Source organism: Oncorhynchus tshawytscha, linkage group LG10, assembly GCF_018296145.1.
Source record: "Oncorhynchus tshawytscha isolate Ot180627B linkage group LG10, Otsh_v2.0, whole genome shotgun sequence".
Classification (NCBI taxonomy): domain Eukaryota; kingdom Metazoa; phylum Chordata; class Actinopteri; order Salmoniformes; family Salmonidae; genus Oncorhynchus; species Oncorhynchus tshawytscha.
Window position 1 is genome coordinate 22224387 of NC_056438.1, and position 16110 is coordinate 22240496.

The 16110-nt window shown below is 43.7% G+C and overlaps 1 protein-coding gene across 3 annotated transcripts in view; it reads right to left on the reverse strand.

Annotated features, from left to right (window-relative positions):
- The window catches only part of si:ch73-335l21.1 (insulin receptor substrate 1-B), an 87448-nt gene that overhangs the window by 29394 nt on the left and 41944 nt on the right, over positions 1-16110 (reverse strand). The window lies entirely within an intron of this gene.

Genomic DNA, 16110 nt, shown 5'->3' on the forward strand with positions numbered 1-16110 from the left:
TACAAATAAAATATCTATGTCTGTTTATCCACAGGGGAATATTGTGTCCTCAAATGAAATATATATGGCGAAGTTCAACAGAGGGATGGAATGGAGGAGGGTGAGACCGCCCGAGAGAGAGATATACGGGGAGAGAAATACGGAGAAAGAGGAAGAGAGAGAAATGCAGAGAGAGAGAGAGAGAGAGAGAGAGAGAGAGAAATACGGAGAAAGAGGAAGAGAGAGAAATGCAGAGAGAGAGAGAGAGAGAGAGAGAGAGAGAAGAAATACGGAGAAAGAGGAAGAGAGAGAAATGCAGAGAGAGAGAGAGAGAGAGAGAGAGAGAGAGAGAGAGAAATACGGAGAAAGAAAGAGGAAGAGAGAGAAATGCAGAGAGAGAGAGAGAGAGAGAGAGAAATACGGGGAGAGAGAAATATGGAAAGAGAGAAATACGGGGAGAGAGAAATATGGAAAGAGAGAGAAATACGGAGAGAGAGAAATACAGAAAGAGAGAGAAATACGGAGAGAGAAATACGGAGAGAGAGAAATACGGAGAGAGAGAAATACGGAGAGAAATACGGAGAGAGAGAAATACAGAAAGAGAGAGAAATACGGAGAGAGAAATACAGAGAGAGAGAAATACGGAGAGAGAGAAATACAGAGAGAGAAATAGAGAGAGAGAGAAATACAGAAAGAGAGAGAAATATGGAGAGAGAGAAATACGGGGAGAGAGAAATACAGAAAGAGAGAGAAATACGGAGAGAGAAATACAGGGAGAGAGAAATAGAGGAGAGAGAGAAATACGGAGAGATGGAGAAATACGGAGAGAGAGAAATACGGAGAGAGAGAAATACGGAGAGAGAAATACAGAAAGAGAGAGAAATACGGAGAGAGAAATACGGGGAGAGAAATACGGAAAGAGAGAAATACGGAGAGAGAGAAATACAGAAAGAGAGAGAAATACGGAGAGAGAAATACGGAGAGAGAGAGAAATACGGGGAGAGAGAAATACAGGAGAGAGAGAAATACGGAGAGAGAAATACGGGGAGAGAGAGAAATACAGGAGAGAGAAATACGAGAGAGAGAAATACAGGGAGAGAAATACGGAGAGAGAAATACGGGAAGAGAGAGAAATACGGAGAGAGAAATACAGAAAGAGAGAGAAATACGGAGAGAGAGAAATACAGAAAGAGAGAGAAATACGGAGAGAGAAATACGGAGAGAGAGAAATACAGAGAGAGAGAAATACGGAGAGAGAGAAATACAGAGAGAGAAATACGGAGAGAGAAATACAGAAAGAGAGAGAGAGAAATACGGAGAGAGAGAAATACAGAGAGAGAAATACAGAGAGAGAGAAATACAGAAAGAGAGAGAAATACGGAGAGAGAAATACGGAGAGAGAGAAATACAGAAAGAGAGAGAAATACGGAGAGAGAGAAATACAGAGAGAGAGAGAAATACGGAGAGAGAGAAATACAGAGAGAGAGAGAAATACGGAGAGAGAGAAATACAGAAAGAGAGAGAAATACGGAGAGAGAGAAATACAGAAAGAGAGAGAAATACAGAGAGAGAGAAATACAGAGAGAGAAATACAGAAAGAGAGAGAAATACAGAAAGAGAGAGAAATACAGAAAGAGAGAGAAATACAGAAAGAGAGAGAAATACAGAGAGAGAAATACAGAAAGAGAGAGAAATACAGAGAGAGAGAGAAATAAAGAGAGAGAAATACGGAGAGAGAGAAATACAGAGAGAGAGAGAAATACGGAGAGAGAAATACAGAGAGAAATACGGAGAGAGAAATACGAGAGAGAGAAATACAGAAAGAGAGAGAAATACGAGAGAGAGAAATACAGAGAGAGAGAAACGGACAGAAAGAGAGAGAAATACAGAGAGAGAGAAATACGGGAGAGAGAAATACAGAAAGAGAGAGAAATACGGGAGAGAGAAATACAGAGAGAGAGAGAAATACGGGGAGAGAAATACGAGAGAGAGAAATACGGAGAGAGAAATACGGAGAGAGAGAAATACAGGAGAGAGAAATATGGGGAGAGAGAAATACGGAGAGAGAGAAATACAGGAGAGAGAAATACAGAAAGAGAGAGAAATACGGGAGAGAGAAATACAGAAAGAGAGAGAAATACGGAGAGAGAGAAATACAGAGAGAGAGAAATACGGAGAGAGAGAAATACAGGAGAGAGAGAAATACGGAGAGAGAGAAATACAGAAAGAGAGAGAAATACGGAGAGAGAAATACAGGGAGAGAGAAATACAGAAAGAGAGAGAAATACAGGAGAGAGAGAGAAATACGGGAGAGAGAAATACAGAAAGAGAGAGAGAAATACGGGAGAGAGAGAGAAAAAGAGAGAGAAATACGGAGAGAGAAATACAGAAAGAGAGAGAAATACAGAAAAGAGAGAAATACAGAGAGAGAAATACAGAAATAAGAGAGAGAAATACAGAAATACAGAGAGAGAGAAATACAGAGAGAGAGAAATACAGAGAGAGAAATACAGAAAGAGAGAGAAATACAGAAAGAGAGAGAAATACGGAGAGAGAAATACAGAGAAATAGAGAGAAATACGGAGAGAGAGAAATACAGAGAGAGAAATACGGAGAGAGAGAGAAATACAGAGAGAGAAATACGGAGAGAGAGAAATACAGAGAGAGAGAGAGAAATACGGAGAGAGAGAGAGAGAAATACGGAGAGAGAAATACGGAGAGAGAGAAATACAGAGAGAGAAATACAGAGAGAGAGAGAAATACAGAGAGAGGTTGGACAAGAGAGAGAATGTGTGTGTGTGTGTGTGTGTGTGTGTGTGTGCGTACATGTTTTGTTTTAGGGCAATATAGTCTTTTCCCCATCTTATTACAAAACTAAAGCAAAGTCACTAAGAAAAGGTCATCAACACTTGTCTTTGTTATGGAACCTATTGTACGATTGATAATGCCTTCGAGGGTCGTACTGACAGAGGATATTTAGACTACGGAAAGGAAAAAGGACTGAAAATGCACACCATAACACGACTCTCATACATCTTCCCCTCCATCGGTCGATTATCCCTTTATTAGGGGTAGCTAACAGTCACATGTGACAAGTACGTACTGTAGGTCTATAATAATCATCATGTTTTTAACATCGTCATTAAAGGGCAGTTTAAAATAGGAGGAAAGGTTGCTGGGGGCTGGCCACATGGCGGATACATCAAATAAACACAGTGATGAATGGTGACCGATTGAGAGAAAGGACTCCCTTGTTCCCTGAAATTTCCCAGGCCTGCTCTCTAACTGTTAATGGAAAAAAAAGTGTCTCGTCTATATTTCTGGTGAGCCCCCCCCCCCATTCTTCTTCTTCTTCCTGGTGCAGAGCTATATTTAGCGTGCCGGCACAGATGGTGCCAGCTAACAACAGCAGCCAGTGCAGCTCAGCCTGAGAGAGCCGTACCAACAATCAGCCCAACGGACCCAGGGAGACAGGGAACGCATTGGCACGCACACAAACACACACATATTGGTGTGGGCACACACACACACGCGCGCGTCTAGACACAGAGTGTCTGAGGAGACAGTGACTGGGATTTACAGAGGATTATATGGATAGCACATTAGACCAAACAGACTATTACTAAACACGCACCAATCCATTAGGCTTGTAGGTGCATCCTCTTCTGCTATTCTAGATCTAAATGCGAACCCAGACACACACACACACTAACCACTGACATCGGTGCACTCATATGCAACCAGACCAGACAGGAAGTGTTTCCTTTCTACTGTAATCAGATCTCTCTCTCTCTCCTTCCCGCTCTCTGCTTGTCTATCGATCTCATTCATTTCCTTGAGTTGCCTTTCCGTTCTGAGATCTAATCGATGTGATGATGCCTGCGGGAGTCTGTGTGTGAGTGTGACTGTTCCTCTCTGCAGGCTCCTTAACTCTGAAGCCAAGATGGGGCTACGACCTGCCTCTGCCACTGACTGGCCAATAAACAGTTCCCTCTCTATTTCTGTCCTCCTGTCAGTCTGTCTGGGGCAGTGATGGCTCATTTGTTGGAGCAGCCATTGTAGTGCGTGTGTGTTTTGGTGGGTGTCTGCGTGTGTTCGTCTGCCTGTCTGGGGCTGTCAATGTCCTTTTCTGTCACGGCTCACTTTAGCGATTCATTAAGGATGAGACACCCTGTTTCCTGTGCCTTTAAGTAGATTGATTTGAGTGTGTGTGTGTCACCCTTGCATCTGTCAGTCTGTGAGTCAGTGTCCGCGACCGCTCACTTAATACAAGTTGTTTATTCAGATGCAATGCCTTGTTCTGTGTGTCACACACCGGTCTGTGGATCACTCTAGTGTCTTGTCTATCTGAGTAAGTTGTCTGTCTATCTGAGTAAGTTGTCTGTCTGTGTAGGGTCACTGTACTGTAATAGTCTGACACTGGCTGAAACGGGGAGCCCATAGCGCGCACACACATACATACACACACACACACACTCACTCACTCTCCCCTCTGACTCACTGCCAATTACTTCACGGCTGTCAAGTTATATAACGTTCATTTAGGCAGGTGTGTGAATGTGAGTATGTATGAGTGTATACATATCTTATTAGGGATTTGAACCTGCGCAATGTGCGTACTAAAACTCACAATGTCGCAGCCACAGCAAGCATGCACACACAAGGTGGGGGGGGCATCACCATAGGAAGGCCTCTGCCAAGCAAAGAGAGTGTCTTATGAAAGCCAGTAGGGAAGAGGGGACCAGTGCAAAGAGCAGAGAGATATAGTGAGTGAGAAATGCAGTCTCTCTCTGTGTGTGTGTGTGTGTGAGATAGCTGGGAGATGTATGTGCTGTGCTGTGGATCAGGTAAGGCTAGTATGCAGTACAAGCTATGGGTGGGTGTGGCTGTGTACCAATACCGAATGGAGGATAGGGACTTGTTGCTTTGGCATTTGTTTGAGGGGGAATGGGAATGAGAAAGCATGTGGGTGTGTGACTGTGTGTGACTGTGTGTGACTGTGTGTGTGTGTGTGTGCGTCCTGATCTGTTAAGAACGTCTTGTCCCTGGCTCCAGAATGGGAGAGGGGGAAGCCAACAAGAGCAAAGGGTAGTGGGTAAAACAGTGCACGTCCTTTCTCATTCTACTGTGAAACAACTCCATTCGGGATATTATGTAGCAGCCTACCTGTCGGCTCTTGATCATTGTAGCCTCTCCTTCCATCATTTGAATTGCATCCTCCATTGATTAGATAACACTCACCACGCTCTCGTGAAAAGCAAGAGCAACAGCATAAATGATCAAATCTCTCTCCCTTCTGCAGCAGTCGCTGATCTGTATGGGCCCTTCCCGGGCTGGGTCCTGGGTACAGGTGGATCTGTGTAAACCTCTAATGCCCACCTTACACTTTAGATCACCGTGTTGTTGGGCCCGAAGTTTAAGGCTGAAGTATGGCCTATCTACGACCTGTGTTCTACAGTTTGGACATCAAGCCTTGCTCTGCCTCTCCCTCTCTTCCACTTTTCTGCCAAAGTATTCGTAGAAGGCTGCAGAATAAATACTGTTAGGTTCAGAGAGGTGATTTACTAACATAAAGACAGGCAAGGCAGCATGGGGCTCCATCCAGCCCTAGAGTCTTGACGCATTCGGCGGCCAGCGCCCTTTTGAAGGTCCTCAGTTTAATTTAAAATATATATTATTATTATTATAATATATACAGTACCAGTCAAAAATGTGGACACATACTCACACAAGGGTTTTTCTTTATATTTACTATTTTCTACATTGTGGAATAATAGTGAAAATGTCAAAACTATGAAAAAACACATGGAATCATGTAGTAGCCATAAAAAGTATTAAACAAATAAAAATATATTTTAGATTCTTCAAAGTAGTCACCCTTTGCCTTGATGACAGCTATGCACCCTCTTGGAATTCTCTCAACCAGCTTCACCTGGAATGCTTTTCCAACTGTCTTGAAGGAGTTCCCACATAATGCTGAGCACTTGTTGGTTGCTTTTTCTTCACTCAGTTGTCCAACTCATCCCAAACCATCTCAATTGGGTTGAGGTCAGGTGATTGTGGAGGCCAGGCCATCTGATGCAGCACTCCATCACTCTCCTTATTGGTCAAATAGCCCTTACACAGCCTGGAGGTGTGTTGGGTCATTGTCCTGTTGAAAGACAATTGATAGTACCACTAAGTACAAACCAGATGGATGGAGTATCGTCACAGAATGCTGTGGTAGCCATGCTGGTTAAGTGTGCCTTGAATTCTAAAGAAATCACAGTGTTACCAGCAAAGAACCCCCTCAGCATCACACCTCCTCCTCCATGCTTTACGGTGGGAACCACACGTGGAGATCATCCATTCACCTACCCTGCGCCTCACAAAGACACGGCGGTTGGAACCAAAAATCTCAAATTTGGACTCCTCAGACCAAAGGACAGATTTCCACCGATCTAATGTTCATTGCTCGTCTTTCTTGGCCCAAGCAAGTCTCTTCTTCTTATTGATGTCCTTTAGTAGTGGTTTCTTTGCAGCAATTTGACCACGAAGGCCTGAATAATTCAGTCTCCTCTGAACAGTTGATGTTGAGATGTCTGTTACTTGAACTCTGTGAAGCATTTATTTGGGCTGCAATTTCTGAGGCTGGTAACTCTAATGAATTTATCCTCTGCAAGCAAAGGTAACTCTGAGTCTCCCTTTCCTGTTTCGGTCCTCATGAGAGCCAGCTTCATCATAGCTCTTGATGTTTTTTGCTACTGCTCTTGAAGAAACATTCAAATGACTGTTCTTCATATCTTAAAGTAATGATGGACTGTCCATCCAACTACCTCATCCCCATACTGCTATTTATTGTTATTTATTTTGCTCCTTTGCACCCCAGTATATATCTACTTGCACATGCATCTTCTGCACATCTATCACTCCAGTGTTTGTAATTATTTCGCCACTATGGGCTATTTATTGCCTTACCTCCCTTATCCTACCTCATTTGTACACACTGTATATTTGACTGTATGTTTGTTTATTCCATGTGTAACTCTGTGTTGTTGTTTGTGTCACACTGCTTTGCTTTATCTTGGCCAGGTCGCAGTTGTAAATGAGAACATGTTCTCAACTGACCTACATGGTTAAATAAAGGTGAAATAAATAAATACTGTCATTTCTCTTTGCTTATTTGAGCTGTTCTTGCCATAATATGCACTTGGTATTTTACCAAATAGGTCTGTCTTCTGTGTACCCCCCTACCTTCACAACACAGCTGATTGGCTCAAATGCATTAAGGAGGAAAGAAATTCCACAGATTAACTTTTAACAAGCCACACCTGTTAATTGAAATGCATTACAGCATTCCACCTCATGAAGCTGGTTGAGAGAATATATATATATATATATATTCTCTCAACCAGCTTCATATAGGTGGAATGCTATAAATGCATATATATATATATATGCTGAACCAGCTTCATGAGGTGGAATGCTGGAAATGCTGGAATGCATATATATATATATATATATATATATATATATATATATATATATATATATATATATATATATATATATATATATATATATATTCTCTCAACCAGCTTCATGAGGTGGAATGCTGGAAATGCTGGAATGCATATATATATATATATATATATATACACACACACTATATAAATATATATATATTTTTGAACTCAGTCAGGGTCTCAACTTACTTTTGCAGGTTAGAATAGTAGAATACACAAGGTGCAACTTAGAAATTGGTTTTGCATCAACAGTTTTTCTCTTGCCAGGTCAGTCACTGATAGTCACCCATGTCAGCTAACATTTTTGAGATTGGTAAATCAGTTTAGCAGCCAGCCATCTCAACCTAGTAACCACGGTAAATCAGTTTAGCAGACAGCCATCTCAACCTAGTAACCATGGTAAATCAGTTTAGCAGCCAGCCATCTCAACCTAGTAACCACGGTAAATCAGTTTAGCAGACAGCCATCTCAACCTAGTAACCATGGTAAATCAGTTTAGCAGCCAGCCATCTCAACCTAGTAACCATGGTAAATCAGTTTAGCAGCCAGCCATCTCAACCTTGTAACCATGGTAAATCAGTTTAGTAGCCAGCCATCCCAACCTAGTAACCATGGTAAATCAGTTCAGCAGCCAGCCATCTCAACCTAGTAACCATGGTAAATGTACCGTTCGGGGGGGACCCCGTTGATTTTGTCTCAATCAGATATCATATTAAAAATGGCCAACATTTTTCTCCACCCTATGGCAAAATGTGTAGAATTGCATGAAATTAACTGTGAAACATTTCTCTCTGCTGTCAAGAGGTGGGCTGCTAAAATGTTTTGCACACAATGTAGCACCCGCAAGCATCAGCATTTCAGCCTTTTTGTGGGCCCCCACCCCCATCAAAATTGCCCATCCCTGGTCTAGACACTAATCTTGGGTCAGTATTGTTTGTACTCGCAGAGTGGTTGAGGTTAGGGGAGGGTAATCTGATCCTAGATTTGTGGCTAAGAAAAACATGTACCTCGAAGGCTATTTCACATCCCCTGTTTCTTTGTTTCACCTAGAACAGATTTCTCAAAGTCAGAAATATTGGTTACTAGATTAGAGCCCCAAAGGGATTGATTGACAAAACTTCTTAGGAAATGTAGACAAAGAGAAAACAAAACTGCTGACCAAACGTCTTATTAGCGAACATCATACCATGACTCAGGAGGCAGAAACTGGTGTGTCTGTGTGTGTGTCCCCACATGCCCGGACCATACCCCTGTCCTGAGACCTCCTAATAAACAGTGTAATTATTAATAGAGATGTAAGTGGCATCCCATCAATCCAGTCCCCCTTCCCTCCTTCCTCCCCCCTGTGGCGTTTAAAGTTACCATGTGTAACCTTAGGACGTTAATTCAGAGGAGTGCAGTTCTGTGAAACAGGGTGCACAGGAGAGAGTGTGTGTGCGACAGACAAGTGTGATGTATGTGTGTGTGTGAAAGACAAGTGTGTGTGTGTGTGTGCATGAGGCGGGTAGATAGCCAGCCAGGCCCAACATGGCACCGCAAATATTTATCCATGAGCCTAGGGAATGCTAGGTACTCCATAGGGGCTCTCTCCTTCCCTTCTCTTCACCAGTGGGAGAGAAAAAGAGAACATATTTTTTAGAGCTCTCAACACCCTCCCTCCCTCAATCCATTTCTCCCCCCTCCCCACATAAGTAGGTTGGTAGACTTACAATGGTAGATTCTTTGCTCTGCTCATCCTAATGAAATGTTGGCGTTTGGAGCCCTGTGGTGAAGAGACAGCTGATGTGTGTGCGTGTGTTTGTACCGGAATGTCTGCGTGTGTGTGCATGTTTGACACATGTGTCGCTGAGGGGGAGAGCAGCAGTAGAGTTGCTGGCTGGTCGTGTGTAAGGGAGAGCGGTGGGATCCAGTTGGATCAGTTGGACTATCTGGACAGCAGGGTAACAGTAGCTGTCTGCAGTCATAAAGCATGTCTGCAACGCTGCTGTTTTTAACCATCCCAGGAGGCTATGTCCCCAACACACACACACACGTACGTTTCGCAGACCTTGGCTCACACACACTAAGAAACACACTAGGGCCGACCTCATTTAGTCGACAGGTTGATTGTTTTGTCAGTAGGCTGTTGGTCGACCTCAAAAAATACACAGTGCATTCGGAAATTGTTTAGACCCCTTGACCTTTTCCACATTTTGTTAGAGCCTTATTCTATCATTTATTAAACAAAAACAAATCCTCAGCAATCTATACACAATACACCAAAATGACAAAGTGTAAAATGGTTTGTAGAATGTTTGCAAATGTATTAAAAACAAAACAGAAATACCTTCTCTACATAAGTATTCAGACCCTTTGCTATGAGACTTTTACAAATAAAAATAAAAATATTAATAATAATGCTCCTTTTTCTCCCAATTTCAATCTTGTCTCATCGCTGCAACTCCCCAACGGGCTCGGGAGAGGCAAAGGTCGAGTCATGCATCCTTCGAAACATGACCCACCAAACCCACAAGGAGTTGCTAGAGCATGATGAGCCAAGTAAATGAGCCAAGTTCATGATGAGCCAAGTTCTTTTTCTTGATCTCCAGTATTTTCCACAACTAGTCAAATTTATTCCACAAATTTATCCGACTTCCCCTTTACCACCTGTGCAACCAGTTGACATTCCCTGAGTTTATTTGTCACGTCATCTGCATCCATTTTTCTGTTACATGTGTTCGGAGTTTGTTATAACCAGTTTATTGATGTGATTATGATATGCTATAGGTCAGGCCCTATTGGTCACATGAATGCGATAAAGGGAGCTGAGGGAATTGGGAATGTTTTTCCTAAAGGAATTAGAGATTTCGGTAAGAGACCTTTTCAGTCAGAAATGGCTGTAATTATATTGCAGCTTCAGCAACATGGACAGAGCCATAAACACTGTTGAAGTGACAAACACGCCTAACCCCACCACTCCAGCCTACCACCGGGAGGCCGCTGATGAATAGAAACAGATAGACTAGACAAAGGACAAATGAATATGAAATGAAAGATAAACAAACAAAGCAGGGGAGGGGTGGCACGTCTTCCTGATCTGTCATCCCTCACTCCACTGGATGTAAGCTCTCTCTCTCTCTCTCTCTCTTTAATTGGGGAGTATAGTGGTTATTTCCTTTCCATTCCTTGGTGAGTCAATCCTTTCATAAGTCCTAATGCACCGAAGATTAGGTTCTATGTGCTTCTCTGCGGCTGGCGGAGAACATTGTGTGACGGACACTAATTACTGACGCTGGCTCGCTGAGCATCACAAGCCTACTGGCATGGGATGTGTTCCAAATGGTAGAGAGATAGAGAGACCAAGGAAGCAAACTGGTCAGGGCCCAAAAAGGTGACACTTTTGTTGTCCTGAAACATTGAAAAAAATCCCTGCTAGTGGGAAATGCAGGTTTTAAGTAATTAAACAACAAATTATATGATCTACATGATCCGTCTCTGTGTGTAAAATAAAAAGTGGTTAATGTGAACCTAACTCACAGCTACAAAATGTAAAGAAAGCAATCCAATGTTATTTGTTGCCTAGACTTTACTGCAAATGACACTCAAGTCTTGAGAAAAAACACAATCCACTAATATTTCAGTTAGCCATGACAGCCTTTATAATAGAACGCTTGTGACCACACACATCTAAATATTGCACTTGGGAAAAACACATCTTAAAGTAGAAATAGAATGAAACAAAACAGGCAGTCTATTTTTGCTCTATTCTATTGACCACTATAGTAGACATCAATCAAGTGCACACGGCTACATGTGTGCAGAAATAACATTCACAGAGTTAAAAATGTAATAATCCCCCCTCACTCACTCACTCACCCACATGTGTTACTGTCAAGTTCAACACAACACATACAATATATTTGGGCTGCACTGCACATTATTACATTGTACACTTTCTGCCTGCGGACATCTGTTCTACAATGTGCCAGCAGAGCATGATACCCTTTGTTGGCATAACGGATCGCTTCCAGGCAGAGAGGACACCTGGCATACCCCTTTTATCCACTGACTGAAAAAGAGGGAAAGTGTGTTGCGTTCCTTTCACCTCTATAGAGACATCCAGTTTAAGCCAGGCCCAGCTCCACTTGATCCCTGAAACCACTTGTTTAACAAGCAACGCCTCATTTTCACCTAATTCTCTCATTCTGAAAATTAACCACATACTGTAGAGGGAAAACATTAGTTCAGATAGTAGTTAGTTCATTAGCTAGTTAACATTTCACACAGATTGCCAAGGTTCAGTAAGCAACTAACGTTAATGCGTTATAACTTGAGGAACGGCAAGGAGTCGTATAACGTTAACAGTTAATACTATAGCGAATTGGTTAGGTTACTAACGTTAGCTCATCTGATGTTGTAACGTTAGGTAACTAATGTTAGCTGTCTGGCTTTATTAGACAGCTAATTTTCACACCATAAACTCAATTATTTGATCAGTTAAGTTGGCTAATGTTCCTCGACATTTCTCTGACTAGCTAACAGAGAATTCGATCCAGCTAGCAAGATATTTAACAATGCTAACAATACTTGTTCCACCACACTTTCTGCCTCACCTCAAACTTTCTAAATGGCAGTTGTTTTTCGGTTACAGCTCATGAAGTACGTTTCAGCACCTTCTCACCCCTTGTCTCCGTGGTCAGGCTTCTCACCTAGTTTACCTCTTCATTATCATCATAGGACGAGCTGCTGTAAGTTAACTGGCAAACTGCCTTTCCACTCTCTGCTGTCCTTCCAGAGCGCTCTGATGCTGTAACTAGCAAACTGCCTTTCCACTCTCTGCTGTCCTTCCAGAGCGCTCTGATGCTGTAACTAGCAAACTGCCTTTCCACTCTCTGCTGTCTTTCCAGAGAGTGCTCTGATGCTGTAACTAGCAAACTGCCTTTCCACTCTCTGCTGTCTTTCCAGAGCGCTCTGATGCTGTAACTAGCAAACTGCCTTTCCACTCTCTGCTGTCTTTCCAGAGCGCTCTGATGCTGTAACTAGCAAACTGCCTTTCCACTCTCCCTGCTGTCTTTCCAGAGCGCTTTGATGCTGTAACTAGCAAACTGCCTTTCCACTCTCTGCTGTCTTTCCAGAGCGCTCTGATGCTGTAACTAGCAAACTGCCTTTCCACTCTCTGCTGTCTTTCCAGAGAGTGCTCTGATGCTGTAACTAGCAAACTGCCTTTCCACTCTCTGCTGTCTTTCCAGAGCGCTCTGATGCTGTAACTAGCAAACTGCCTTTCCACTCTCTGCTGTCTTTCCAGAGCGCTCTGATGCTGTAACTAGCAAACTGCCTTTCCACTCTCTGCTGTCTTTCCAGAGCGCTCTGATGCTGTAACTAGCAAACTGCCTTTCCACTCTCTGCTGTCTTTCCAGAGCGCTCTGATGCTGTAACTAGCAAACTGCCTTTCCACTCTCTGCTGTCTTTCCAGAGCGCTCTGATGCTGTAACTAGCAAACTGCCTTTCCACTCTCTGCTGTCTTTCCAGAGCGCTCTGATGCTGTAACTAGCAAACTGCCTTTCCACTCTCTGCTGTCTTTCCAGAGCGCTCTGATGCTGTAACTAGCAAACTGCCTTTCCACTCTCCCGCTGTCTTTCCAGAGTGCTCTGATGCTGTAACTAGCAAACTGCCTTTCCACTCTCTGCTGTCTTTCCAGAGTGCTCTGATGCTGTAACTAGCAAACTGCCTTTCCACTCTCTGCTGTCTTTCCAGAGCGCTCTGATGCTGTAACTAGCAAACTGCCTTTCCACTCTCTGCTGTCTTTCCAGAGTGCTCTGATGCTGTAACTAGCAAACTGCCTTTCCACTCTCTGCTGTCCTTCCAGAGCGCTCTGATGCTGTAACTAGCAAACTGCCTTTCCACTCTCTGCTGTCTTTCCAGAGTGCTCTGATGCTGTAACTAGCAAACTGCCTTTCCACTCTCTGCTGTCTTTCCAGAGTGCTCTGATGCTGTAACTAGCAAACTGCCTTTCCACTCTCTGCTGTCTTTCCAGAGTGCTCTGATGCTGTAACTAGCAAACTGCCTTTCCACTCTCTGCTGTCTTTCCAGAGTGCTCTGATGCTGTAACTAGCAAACTGCCTTTCCACTCTCTGCTGTCTTTCCAGAGTGCTCTGATGCTGTAACTAGCAAACTGCCTTTCCACTCTCTGCTGTCTTTCCAGAGTGCTCTGATGCTGTAACTAGCAAACTGCCTTTCCACTCTCTGCTGTCTTTCCAGAGTGCTCTGATGCTGTAACTAGCAAACTGCCTTTCCACTCTCTGCTGTCCTTCCAGAGCGCTCTGATGCTGTAACTAGCAAACTGCCTTTCCACTCTCCCGCTGTCTTTCCAGAGCGCTCTGATGCTGTAACTAGCAAACTGCCTTTCCACTCTCCCGCTGTCTTTCCAGAGCGCTCTGATGCTGTAACTTGCACATTGGTTGTCTCTTCTCTCCTCAGTCGCTGCATTCTGCTGTTATGTGAATGGTTGGCTGAGCCTTGTATACAGCCAGTATTGCCCCAAACACGCATCCTCCTTTTGCATACAGCTAGTAGTGATCCAAAGCCCCCCACAAACCTTTCTCATCGGATCTGCACAAATCACGTAGGTCATCTATTTCGTATTCAAAAACCGAAAGGTGACTAGTTTGCATCCCTGAGAGAGACAGATGTACATAATTGCACACAAAAACACAGTTGCGCACGCGCACACACACACACACACTCTCTCTCTCTATCTAACACCAGCCTCTGTGGCATTTCTGTGACAACATATAAATGAGTCACACACACACAATACACAGCCTCCACCAAGACACACCCCTCAGAGTGTCCGTGACATTTCTGCAGGGACTTTCTTTCTGTTTCAGTGGCAGAAGCCTTGAAGGTTGACGACGATAACAAGCACCACAGTGAGAGAAAGAGCAAGCAACTTCCTCTCCTCTCGCTGTCCATTACCTCTGCCTGCCCCGTGGCACATTGATGACATAACTCAGCTGTCTAGCTGAATCAGTTTTGTTCTTCTGTCTCTACATGACTGAACCAGTCTTTGCCCCGAGAGCTGGTCTCAGAAAGTTTGTGTGTGTGTGTGAATCAGCAAACACACAGTCGCCATCTGATCCAATATTACTAACCTGACCCCTTCAACATCACATCCCCCCTCTGGGTTGATCCTCTACATGCACTATAACCTGGGGTGGCAGGAAACCTAGTGGTTAGAGCGTCGGGCCAGTAACCGAAAGGTTGCTCGATTAAACCCCAGAGTCATTCTGCCCCTGATCAAGGCAGTTAACCCACTGTTCCTAGGCCTTCATTGTAAATAATAATTTGTTCTTAACTGACTTGCGGTGAAATATATATATTTTTTTTACAAAAAAATAACCCCATATGTGGCCTTTACACATCACTCATCATACCCACTGATAAATGAGACCCTCTGCCTCAGCATTGACCCAAGTCTGTGACACACACACACACCAGTCCCCCCTCCCCCATGTGAGAACTGTCTCATTAGCAGACAGTAATCAGCTTAGTGTTCTGGAACGCCCATTGGCACAAAGCTCTTTACAGACAAACCCAGTTAGAGAGAGAGAGAGAGAGAGAGCTATGAGAGAGAGAGAGATTGATGGGAGCAAGAAGAGGAGAGAGTTCATGAGCAGAGGAGGGCGAGAAAGCAACACGAGAGAGAAAGTGGTAGAGAAAGAGGGAGATAATGGAAGAAAGACTAAGCCAAAAAGAAACAAAATGGCAAAAACAAGGAGAGCGAGAGAAAGAATGAGAGGAAATGCACGAAAGAGGGCGTGTGTCATGGAGAGTGAAAAATAGAGAGAAACCCTCTTCCGTCCACACACAACCACCCACACACATAACCACAAACACACACACACGCTCCTTAAACCACAAACATGATCATAAGAAGAAAGAGGGGGGGATTAGAGAGAGGGAGAGAATTAGAGAGAGGGAGGGAGGAAGAGAGGGAGAGAAATAGAGAGAGATAAATAGAGAGAGAGCACATCGACGCCAGGAGAGAGGAGAGAGCGAGTGGGTCTACTGCCAGGAAAGCAGTCTTAAGGCCTTCTGCAGACTTGAGCCTGGCTGAGGCCTTAAGGCATTAGGGGATAGGCTTTTTGGCTATCCCTTTTCCCTGTGATTTGATTGGCTTCCAGACCAGTCTGAGCCCTTCCCTAGTGAAGGCGAGAGGAGCCCCGACCACGTGTGTACATAAACACAGCGACCTGAGAGCTTATTAAAACGTAACAAATTTTTTTATGACAATTTTATTTGAGAGGAACACACACACACACAAATGCACACGCACACACTCTTTCGCAAACTTGTCTGGCGCCCCATTGACTGGTTTGACTGCCAAGAAGAGCTTTTTCTCTTAGCGCGCGCGCGTGTGTGTGTGTGTGTGTGTATGTGTGTGTGTGTGTGTGTGTGTGTGTTCGTCAAAGCATTTGAATAAAGCACTGAGAATTCAAAACACGACTAGCCTACTTAGTCATTGGATCTCCCCATTAGAGTCAACCAGACTGGCAAACGGACAGGGAGCATGTATGTGTGTGTGTGCCTGTGTAACTAATGCACTATTATTCAGTGAGTGAACTTGATATACTGGTGTACTAAGGGA